This window comes from Rosa chinensis, chromosome 3 (genome assembly GCF_002994745.2).
Source record: "Rosa chinensis cultivar Old Blush chromosome 3, RchiOBHm-V2, whole genome shotgun sequence".
NCBI classification, from domain to species: domain Eukaryota; kingdom Viridiplantae; phylum Streptophyta; class Magnoliopsida; order Rosales; family Rosaceae; genus Rosa; species Rosa chinensis.
In genome coordinates, this window is record NC_037090.1 from 40,762,870 (window position 1) to 40,775,290 (window position 12,421).

A 12,421-nucleotide genomic window follows, 5' to 3' on the forward strand; every position below is an offset into this window, starting at 1 on the left:
AACGTCACATTAATATGATCCTATCAATATATATATATATATATAATTTTTTCTTGTTTTTTTTTTTTTTTTGTAAAACAATGTAAGGCCCTTTCAACCCTATTTGAATGCCAAGCCCGACCCTTTTGACCCAAGTAAAATTGTGAGCCCCAGAAAAATTTGTCGAGTTAAGTTGAGATCGTTGGGAAATTAATTTACGAGCTCGGTAATGATTAAAGTGGTTGAGAATACTTTTGGAAATTTTCACAAGGTGTAATCCTTAATTTAAGAATTGGATAATAAAGTACACGACACGAAGAGTTCGTAGGAATTTTTGGGGAATTTTTCTGACACCTGAGCTATATGTTATGATTTTCCAAAGTTTTGGACTAAAGAAATTATTAAAGGAAAATAGAAAATCACGTGGAGCGATCTGAGCCATCCAATCCTCCACTGCTAAATCCCAGCCCTTGAAACCAATTAAGCTTTGGGTATAAATAGCCCTTGATCAGATCAAGGCTCTAGATCACTCTAGAAGCAACCTGAAGCCACGACCAGTGAATGGGGAGACCGCGACCCGACCGGCGCTCCACCGTCAGGCCACCTCCGGCTAGCGTATGACCACCGATCTCTTCCTCCCGTAGTCGCCTTCACATTTCCGGTCACTGTTCGATCAATTGTCGGCTGTGGAGGGAGAATCGATGGTGAGAACATTGAAACTTTTCCGCACGGGTTCAGTGAATTCCGGCGACTCCAGCCACCGTTTGGGCTGCATGTGGTATGGAAATCGATCCTCTCGTCATCCTTTACATGTCTGTATGATTAGTTTTCGAATTCGATTAGGTTTTAATGATTTCTGTTTCTGGGTTGGTTTCAGCTTCGCCGTGTTCTTCAACTCCGGCGACTTCTCCGGCCTTTCTAGGCTTTGTTTCTTGCTGGACTGCACACATAGGCCAACAATTGAGAAGCTTATTCAGCTGCTGGTGTGAGAATCACCAATTCATCATTATCCTGGTCTCAGCAAAGAATTCTGGGAAGCAAGGAATTCTCGAAGGTAGATTTCGACTCTTGAATCAAGTTTTGTTCTGGTGTTAGTGATCGATAGTTATGGAATTGAGTTGGATATGGTTTGATTGTAACGGAAAGCTATCTGGTTACCGATTCTGTTAAGTTGTTGAATTATGGTGTTAAGAGTTTATGTTTGGATTAGGAAGTAAGTCGGAGCTGTGATGAATCTGTTAATGGTGTTGAAATTGTGGATTTTGATATACTTTGAATGATTGCAATGATTTTGGTTGTGGACATTGAAAAGGGTCAAGTTATGGGAGTGGGTGCACTTAGTATTTTGGGGGACACCTCATTAGAAAATGGAATTATATTGGGTGACCTTAATAAATTCGGGTGCACCTAATATAATTGGTCGATATCATAAAATTCAAGTAAGATGTTCGATAATTGGGATAATTATCGAACTCGTCGTGATTGGTTGAACTTGGTCAAACATTGGTCAAAGTTAGTTAATCCTGGTCAAACTAGGAAAAGTTGGTTGGGCTATTGATTAATCGTTGAGATTTCAAATATTGGTTCAAGGAGATATTAACGATTGAAATGTCAAAACTTAGGACTCCCGTTACCCGAGGAACGGAAGAAACGCGACTCTCGGAGTATGTGAGGAAAAGTGTTGGAATCCAGGTAGGGGATTTGGGACTCTCTTCGATGTGTGATTTTATTTTACTAAGTTGTCTTAATATGATGCATGTTGAGTTGTGTAGCTTGGTCAGGTTAAACCCTAAACCATATGAGAAATGGGATGGCTTGAGAGCGAAAGGTAGCACTGCCTTCCTTGGGTTCGATCCCCAAAACCTCCGGAGGGTTAGTTACGTCGGTCGTCCGGGTATTCCGATCATAATGACGGACTCGGTATGTGTGTGTAACTAGGTAGTGAACGCTCTCGCTACGCTTACCTGGTTTACAAACTAATTGACGTAAGGTCGTGTAGTGGGTCTAAGGGACCAGCCATCAGGTAATATTTAATGCGCGTATTTATTTGAGTAACAAGCATCGATTTTTGAGTCAGAAAATATTTTAAAAAGTTTGTCGTTCTTTGAAATATTGGTTTAAGCATGTTTTCATACTGGCTAGCCAAAAAGTTTATTTACTAGTCGGTTTCCAAATTTAGTTGGGGTAGAGTCCCTATGAGCGGCAAGGACGAAATCTCACCCCCTACAATAGTGTGGATGCAGGTACTGTGCACTGGTGATGGGATAGTGGCGGACGGAGCTGGGTGTGCAGACGCAGGTTCGATAAACCTCGTATGGAATTCAGGTTCTGGTCCATTTCAATTTATGTTCCTCGAACTTTGATTTTCAGGAACTTGTTGGTAGTTGGTCTTGCGTCAAACTTTGCTAAACCCTATTTCTTGAAGTTAGTTAATTCCTTGAGTGATTACTCATATCAGGTTCTGGACAAACAAACTGATTTAGTGACTTAAAGAATTTCACCTCAAAATTAGTTTTAAGCTCCGCTGTGCGTTTATGAATGTATATTAAGCAAAATGCCTAGCGGTTCTCTAGGATGTAAATCGAGCGTTCGGTTTATATTTTAGAGACTTGTGACACTGTAATGTGCTTAAGCTGGTGAGGTGCAGCTTGGGGAGTTATAAAAATGAGCCTTAAGGGTGGGTAAGGGCTTACATATTGAAGCCCTGGCCAGCTATAAGTATCGTTGACTTTGACTAGCATAAGCCGTAAATTTTAGGGTAGCGCAGGCCCTAATCCAGTCATGATGACCCCTAATCAAGCAAAACTCAACCAGTGCCACCACACCTTGCTCTGGCCGCACAACCATTAGCGCTCCTAACTACCACCACTTTGCTCCGACTACTAATATAACACTACCGGCCAAAACTGCATAGGATGAGGAATTAATGTTTTAAAATACATAATGTCACCCAGATCGACAAGGTAATTGAGAATCTTTGCACTTGATATCAAAATCCACAACAATCAGGAATGATTGTAATTGCAGCACACTAACAACTCTGATTTGATTCACGCACAATCGAATCCACCATTTGGAGTAACTCAAAATTCTCCAAGAGAGCCAATCATCACTCTTATTTTTAAAAATGATAAATAATATAGTATTTAAGGAAAATTGAATTGGGTGAGAATTGAGTCGTGCTTTCATTGATAATAGGGGTCTCTTTATATAGAGGATTACAAGATATAGAATCAGAGTTGTACAAGGAAAGATAATCGTACAATTAATCGGATATCGTTGAATATCTCTGAGAATATCTCTAATTCATAACCCTATTACAACTAGGTCAAGTAATCTAGAGTTTGGGCCAGACACATATTCTGGATTTACTTGAACACTCCCCCTTGTGTCGCCCAAATGTGGTGCTCCTCTCGTTGCCTCATTAAAAATCTTGCCGAGTAACAAAAACCATATAGGACAAAAATAACCTCGGTCGAAGGGGAAAAAGAGCACAACACACCCTTCACGTTTCAAGACCATACATGTAGACATCTCCCCCTGATGTCTGCATCTTCCCCAAATGATTACGGTCATGGGAGTTAGAATAACTTCCGCAAACGATGATACCAATATGTTACTCGAAAGTGGAATTTAGGCAATGACTTAGTGAGCAAGCCTGCCACACTGTCCTCAAATTGAACCTAGTTCACTTTGATCTTGAGGAGAGTCTATTGTTGCTGATTAACCTTGGTGTTGTCGCTTTTGATGTAGACTTGCTTTATTTGTTCAAAACAAGCAGCATTATCCTAAATGCTCATAGGCTCATCTGTGGTAGACTTCAAACCACAATTTTTCGAACATGCGTAATTATGGATCCAATCCATATACATTCACGAACCACTTCGTGAAGAGCAATAATCTCTACATTGTTCAAAGATATAGCGACTAGGGTCTGTTCTGTAGACCTTCAAGATATCACAATCTTTACCAATGGTGAACACTTAACCAGTTTGTGAATGACCTTTGTGTCAGTCAGAAAGATACCCAATATCAACAAAACCTTCCAAAACACATGTCGTTCTAGGATGGGGATAAAGGACGCATGCCAGTGTTGGTGGCGTTCTTGGTGTGTGATGGGTCCGAATCCATCATCTCTCAGTAGGGATAAAACATGCCCTTATCAGTCATACATCTCTAGTATCGAAATATATCTTTTACACCAATCCAATGGCGTCACGTTGGTGCAAAGCTATATCTAGCTAACAAGTTCACTACAAATGAGATGTTCGGTCTTGTGCATTGAGCTAAGTATAATAATGTGCCTATTATTCTTAAGTAAGACACTCCTGCCTCTAGCACATCTTCATCATCATCCTTTAGACGAAGAGGATCCTTTTCAGGATCAAGACTACGGATAATCATGGGGGTGCTTGAAGGCTTGACCTTGTCAAAATGCCTAAGCATCTATCAACACGATGCTCAAGTTCCAAACCGAGACATAATCATGTTCTCCCAAAATCCTTCATCTCAAACTCGGATTTCAAGTGTTTAGCGGTTTTCCTTAACTCTTTAAGGGCTTCCAATGAAGATCATGTCCAACATGAACCATGATAGAATCCGAAAATTGTTATGGAAACGTGCGGGCATATCCTTTCCCAATCAAGTAGTCACTTTATAAGTGTTTCAACCTTATTGTAAACGCGCTCCGTGGTCTAGAGCCTCTTGACTTGGGTAAATGAAGTTCACCACGAACCTTCATGTATATTCTGTATCTAGATCCCCATAGAGATACGTAGTGACCACATGGGTAAGCTGTATGTTCAGTTATTCAGAAACTACCAAACTGACAGGGTAGTGGAGTGCAATGACATCCATTACGAGAGAATATGTCTCATCGTAGTCGATTCCAGGGCGTTTTGTGAGAAGCCTTGCGCCATAAAGCGAGATTGCCATCTCTTTTTCTCATCACGCTTTCTAACGAAGACCCATTAGTCAATAGGTTTTATGTTAGGAAGTGTTGGCATCACTGGCTCTAAAACCTTCCTCTTCGTTAGAGAATCCATCTTAACCTGGATTGCATCTTTCCATTTAGGCCAAATTTCTCTACGTTGGCATTCATTCATCAACGGAGTGTGGTTTGATGGCATCGGGCTTAACAAACTCATGCGCAACTACACCATCAATTATGATGGAGTTTCTATCCCACGTCTCATGTACACTAGTGTAATTTTCAAAGAGCTCTATATTCTCAGGAATAGGTTCTGACGTTGAGGAGTCCCCCAACGATAACCTAATCCAGAAGATTCTCATGAGACGGATCTTGAGCGTCAGTGATCCAAGGATTGGGTTGTGCCAAAGTATCCTTCGAAACCATGGGCCTCCCATGCATCCTAGCTGAGGCCATGGCCTGTAACGCCAGAGTGCCACTCTCTTTGGCATTGGCGCCATGCCTACCTTCATGTGGGGTGGCGTCCTCTCGTAAGGACGTCCTTCCTTGCAGGCAAATTTGCAGCAGATGTGTGATCTTGCCACTTTAACAGGGATCGAGATGAGACATACTAGGGACAGGCTACGACAATTCCTGTCGTTCCTGCTGAACATTGGTGTTCTTATCTCCCCCTAACGACCGGAAGACTGTCTCATCAAAGTGACATCCGCAAATAGCAGCAAAGAGATCGCCTAGCAAGGGCATTAAGTGGCGGAAGATTGTTGGAATCTCAAATCCAACATAGTTGCCTATTCGTCTGTAAGGACCCATCATAGAGTGCTATGGCAGTGCAATTGGCACATAAATGGCACACTCAAAGATGCGTAAGTTAGATACTTGTACCCAGCCACTAGCTGTAACGCAGAGGTAGATTGAGTGGAGGTGGGTGGTAAACGAATTAGCATAGCTGCATGCGATATGCATCACCCCAAGTGGATATAAGGAGATTGGTGCACATTACCAATATCCGGGCTACCATCGTAGTCGTTTCCATGAGACCATTTAGGTGTGTACATGGGAATATGATGTCCAACATCAGTCCCATTGCAATAACCATCGAAAGTCTTTGCTGTAAACTCTCTAGCATTGTCAAGTCTAATTGATGGAATAGGATGATCAGGGGAGTGAGCCCGTTGTCATATGCTATGTGCTAGGAGTGTAGCATAAACAGCATTTACAGGTGGATAATGGTACAACACGTGACTAGCATTGTTAGGTGTCAACCAACATTTGAGATATTTAAACGTCCACAGATTCTCTACGGACTCTATGTAAGAATAGAATGAGTATTTTCATATCCTTTGCATAGGACGGTCTCAGTCCTAAATTCCCTAAGGAACAGGGTTTGTAAACGAGAGAGTGGCTTTAGAAGCAACTAATGAGGATTTTGGTTTGGCCTGAGCGTCTGAAACGCTATTTGAAGCAAAGTCAGTGATTGCCGCATCACCTAGGGCACCATCACCATGATGGACACCATCCATGGTATCATGGATAGGGACTGTGTCAGCTCTAGGCTGGTGGTGGATGGCGACAGTGCTAGAGGCAGCAGCGGCGGTCACACTTAGTCCAGGAATCAACTTTTGATTCATGCTTCGTTTCGCTCTAGAGAAAGGATGTCCATGTGAAGTCTTTAGTAGACGGATCATCACATCATGACTAAGATGACTATCCTATCGTGACAAAGCCAATATGTGTCTAAATCCAAGAGATCTTTTCTCATAACTTTATTGGATTTAATAGCTCGAATAGTGACATAGAGTCCACTAGAGAGACACATAAACTTCTCTAAGATGCGCCTTTATTCGCAATCATTAGAGGTATTGCAAAGGAACTCATTTTCGTTCTTTACATGTGTTTTCGCATGGAATCCGTTGACTATTCATAGGTGCGATTTGCCCTAGGAGCGTAGAGAGTTTTGTGACAGTAATCAAGGTGCCATTTGCCAAGTGGAACTTGGGCTATTCCATGTCCCTGAATTAATACTGATGGCCCAACCATCGTAGTCACAAAGTAATATACTCAGAATCAAAATGGAGTCATAATGAAAAGAACTCGAAATTTTATTCATAAGCCAACAGAGTACATCATTGTCTCTTAACCATTAGGAGAATCTAATCCAAATGCTAGCTAATGCAAAACAAAGGTAGTCATTTGACTTCTTTCGGTAACTCCAAAATAAATATGACCAGATGAGTAGAGAGATGTCGGTGGAGCAAAGCTCGCTTAAATACCACTTATCTCAAAACCTTCCTAGACATCATACTCATTTTGGATGAGCCTATGTGAAGAAAAACTAAACCATTGGCATTTACTACAAAGTATATGGCAATTGCCTATTACATTTCTTGGAAAAATAAAGACTTAAACAAAATTGGCGTTCTATGTTCTGTTGATCCCAGCCAGATTTGTAGTCTTCAACCCTTCACTCTAGATCATCTTCTTGATCTTCTTGTTCCACATAGTGAGCTTCTCTTGCTTCATAATATGCTTTGTAGGCCGTGACAATTTCTTCACGAGCTCTACAAATGTGTGCCCAATGACCGGATACACCACATTGAGAACATACATCTCTTCGCTCAAACTCCATTGATTGAGGTGCTTTGAAAGCGTCATTTAGATGGCCCTTAGTGTTGGTGGCACCACCAACATGGCCAGAGGCGTCGCCTCCCTCTCTCTTTCCACGTTGACCTCTTCGGTTCCGTGTTCCCCTATTTTGGTGGTTACCTTCCCAAGTAGAGCGATTATATAGACCAGAACGTCCATAAGTATCCCTAAGATTAGGGTTTCGCTCTTGGCTCCCTCTATTAGGGGCGCGACTATAATTGGATTTCGGAATAAGCTCTGTTTCTACGGATCTCGATTATAGTTCTTCACAAGGATGTTGTCATGCTTTTCAGCGACAATTATAGCTCCAATAAGCTCATGAAACCTTATGATCCATCTTGCTGTAACATCGATTCGATAGTTCTTAGTAACCATCAATGCAAAGACGGAGAAGGTAGAGAGAGACTTCTCAATCAACATCGCATCTGTGATCTCTTTACCACAGAAATCCATTAAGGATTTAATGTGAAGTGCTTCCGAGTTGTAGTCAAGAACTGACTTGAAATCACAGAAGCGGAGGCTATGCCATCTCACTTCTAGGTCAGGAAGCAGGGAGTCACGGACGTTGCCAAATCTTTCTTCGAGTGAGACCCACCCACAACCCTCTGTGGTCTTCTTCATTCATACACTCGTACTGGAGCGAATCATCCATATGACGAGTCATTAGGATGATGGCTTTCGCCTTATTTGCCTCTAAGGCTGCTCTATTTGTATCCAAAGCTTGAGCTTGCTCAACAGTTAGCACGTCCTGGCTAGGCTCGAGAATCATATCCAGGATTCCATCGGCCTTGAGATGCTGGCGAACATCACGAACCCACCTGTGATATCCAGAGCCAGTTGTTCCCAATGGAGCAAAGTCCAATTTGTTCAGGTTACTCATCCTGAAAGAGAACAAGAAAAATGGTTAGTTTCGGAGCGAAAAAGCTACCACGAAAACATATAAAATTCCTGAGCGTAATCGCTTCCAACAAATTCAATTCCAAGAGGTATTGGATTAGATCAAAATAATGATGTAAGTGGTCAATCATAAATTCTCTACAAACTCTAAGTTTGGAGATCTCAACAAGTTCCAAGCTTGGAGTGAGCACGAACCCCAACTATTCGGCTTAATTAGGTCTCCCCTATCTTGAAGAAAGGGGGGTAGAAGAAGGGAGTTTGCAAGTCCCCGAGAAAAAGAAGAGAAAAGAAATAAAAACTTCAAAAATGGGAACTGTTAGTAAAAAAATACCTCGAAATAGGTTGCCGAAAAATTTGACAGAAAAAAGTCACCTAAAAATGGCCGAAAAAGTAACCGGAGGTGACGTGGCACTACATAGCTGACGTGGCAGGGCTCGCTGATGTGGCGGAGCTGTTGCTGACGCGACGACGCTGACATGGATGAGGCTTCTGGGCTTGGTGGGCTTCTCTTCTGCTTCTGGGCCGAGTTCTTCTGGGCTGTTGACTTCTTCTGGGCCGAACACGCACGTGGGCCGCTAGGCCTTGGGCTGCCTTCTCCATTACCCTTTCTTTTTTTTCTTCTCCTCTTTTCTGCAGGTTTTCCTGCAGTAGGGTTTAGCTTCTGGGTCAGTATTTTCTAGACCAGTTTTTGGGCTATTTCTTCTAGTTCCTGAATCCCTGGTTTAAGTAGCTTCTGTTGGCAAAATTTGGTAGAAATTAGAGGTCTGGAAGGTGGTGAACCGGTGGAGTATTTGCTGCAGGTGGTTTGAAGCTTCAGGTGGCCGGTTTGGTAGGTTTCCGGGCGGTTCTGGACTCCTGGTGTGGAGGGCTTCAAGGTGTGAGGTGGAGGCAAAAAATGATTCAACGTCTTGTATTCAAATTTAGGGTTTTTGCTTCTTGAATCAGGGTTTGGCTATTTGTTTCAGGGTTAGGGCTTCATGCTGATAACATGTTTAAGGAAAACTGAATTGGGTGATAATTGAGTCGTGCTTTCATTGATAATAGAGGCCTCTTTATATAGAGGATTACAAGACATAGAATCAGAGTTGTACAAGAAAAGATAGTCGTACAATTAATCGGATATCAATGAATATCTCCGAGAATATCTCTAATATATTTATAACGCTATTACAACTAGATCAAGTAACCTAGAGTTTGGGGCAGACACATATTCTGGATTTACTTGAACATATAGACATACAAAACTATACACATATAAGATGTTATCCATATTAAAAAAAAATCTCTCGTATCATACTGTAACCTACATGTAGAGGGAGTATTTAGATAGAATATTTTGGCCAACGAAGTTTAGGGATCATTAGCCTTATTTGCACTGCCAAAAAGACCCCTAATCAAGTGTTGAAACTGATTTGGTGTTGTTTATTATTGAGAAGAAAAAAGAGATTGACATGATTCACAGGTATTGTGATATAAGAGGGACATCAATAAACAAAAAAGAAATGAAGCTCGACACGAAAGTCAAAACTTCAAGCTAGAAAAGCGATGAAAAATAACTCTCACGAAGTTAAAGAATGAGTATAGGGCACTCTCAAATAGTCAATATGGGCTAGAGGAAACAGGATGGAGGTAAGTATTATGGTGATTACTAAAAATATGGCCTAGACAATTAATATTGTAGACAGAGAAGAGGTTGAGAAGACATATTTTTGTAAGGTTTTTTTTTTTTTTGGGTTATTATATTTTTTCTTAGCAAATGGCTCATTAGATAACTGAAACTCTGGAAGAAACATTCCCAAACTTAATATTGTTCAAATGCAGACTTGACCATAATACTATTTATCATTAACTAGAGGGCTTGGTGAGTACTGGAACGTGCTCAATTTCTTGATGACTAGTTGAATATGGATGAACTCCTCATATGGACTCCCTTCTAATTTCATGGCCACTGGTTGCATCTTGAACCTATCACATAATGATACAGTATGTATATTAGATTAACATCTAATTAATCCAATGTGCACAAGTATATGCAAATTCATAAAACACATGCACAATAAGGGAGCCTCATTACTTTGGAGAAGACATTGAGTAATAAAAATAATAATAAGAATTAGAATTCCTGTCATAGATTTTATATCAGAACCCTAACATACCAATTAAAACAAAATGCAACAGAGAAAGATCAAGGGCATAACTTTCCACTACATTTACAACCAAATATTGTCATTGACAACAATATAACGAAAAGAAGAGCCTTACCTGGAATCAAAACACAGTAGATAGAGCTTGTGGTAAGAGGAAGACAAATGCCACAGATCGAACACAACGAGATTATAATGCAAAGAACCTGTAACCAAAAACAATAAAAAATAATTTAGGCAAAGTCATATGTATGGAAAAACCAAATTGGTTAAGTCTCTTCATCAAAATCAAAAACACCAAGATATGATGAAGAGTCATAACTAAGGTTTTTCTTTTAACATGGCGGAATAATGTCCAGACAAGAAAAAAGATATGTTTTCGAACTTGGAATATACATACGTAGACAATCTTTAGATTGAGCACTTAATTAACTAGCTAGTTTGCCAATCTGGCAGGTAAGATATCTAACATAAGAGATTACAAAAGTACAATTGAGAAATATAAAAGGCATCATACATACAGCAGTTGTACTATAAGCAAGATAAACGCAGTTCAAATATAGTGACGTGAACTGACCTGAATGACAAAGAAGTCGAAAGCTCAACTAGGGCATATATTCTACCTTGTCAGGAGGCATTAGAGACCAAAAAGCTGGAGACCAGTAACAATAATACATCAGTTGCATGAAAAAGAAATCTAAGAAAAGGCAAAACTTTTAAAGAGCTTATCTCAGTCATCCTTATTCTTAAGGCAAGGTTTATTGGCAGTAAAAATTTTAAAAAAAATTATGATGGCCTACATCATCTTTTTCCAAGCAGTAGAGTAAGCTACCTAGATATCAGAGTCTAAAAAGACAGAGAAAAAAAATACATACAGTTTTCTTCAGAAGCTTCTTTCCAGAAATAATTTTTGCCTTGCAAATGTAGAAGCAACTACAAAGCTATAGGTACAACAATAATTAAGCCATGCCTATTAATCTAAAAGGAATTTGAGAAAAACGAACCAAACAAATTACCAGACCATCCTGCATAATGAAATTAGCATAATTCAAATTACATTCAATTATCTATCATTTGGTTCTAATGCTCTGAGCACAATGTGATTGGTTTCTAGTAGCTCAGTTCCTATAAAAATATCATGGCTCACCTCTTCCATATGTTGAGACACATCATGAACCGCATCTACATGACACAATCACATAGTCAGATGAATATAGGACACTAAAGTAAATAGTGTAGGGGAAACCAGAAATATACCTAAAATAACTTTAATTTCGAAGAATATGAAGACAATTCTCTAATCTTAAAAGGTTGGCTACGATTCTTAAATCTTCTAAGAGAAAACCCCCCTTTTCCTTGAATAGTTCTTTCTCATTTCTAATTAAAACTCAGAAGGAAAAAATAAAACAAAATTGTAGCTTCCAGTAATCACACATATCTCATAATCTCATAATAAAAGAAATCCAACATATCCCGCGACATGTAGTGAGACAATAGCTTTACAGGGTGATGAGTGACAAACAATACTAACCTTGGAATTCTTGCACAAGTTTATGAGGCACAAGCTATGGCATTCAGCTTCCCGCACCACGCAACAACACTGTGATTTTAAACAACAAGAGTATGAATTAAGCCAACAGTATGTAACTGCAAACATCAAACTATGACAAAACCATGTATATCAGTACTAGATCCCAAATTTCGTTCAATGCAGTAGAACCATGTCAGATGATTAAGAACTATAATTACTTCCATGCAATTTTCATTACGTCAACACTTTCATGACATAAGATGAGAAAATAATTAAGTACATTTTCTAAACTCTACA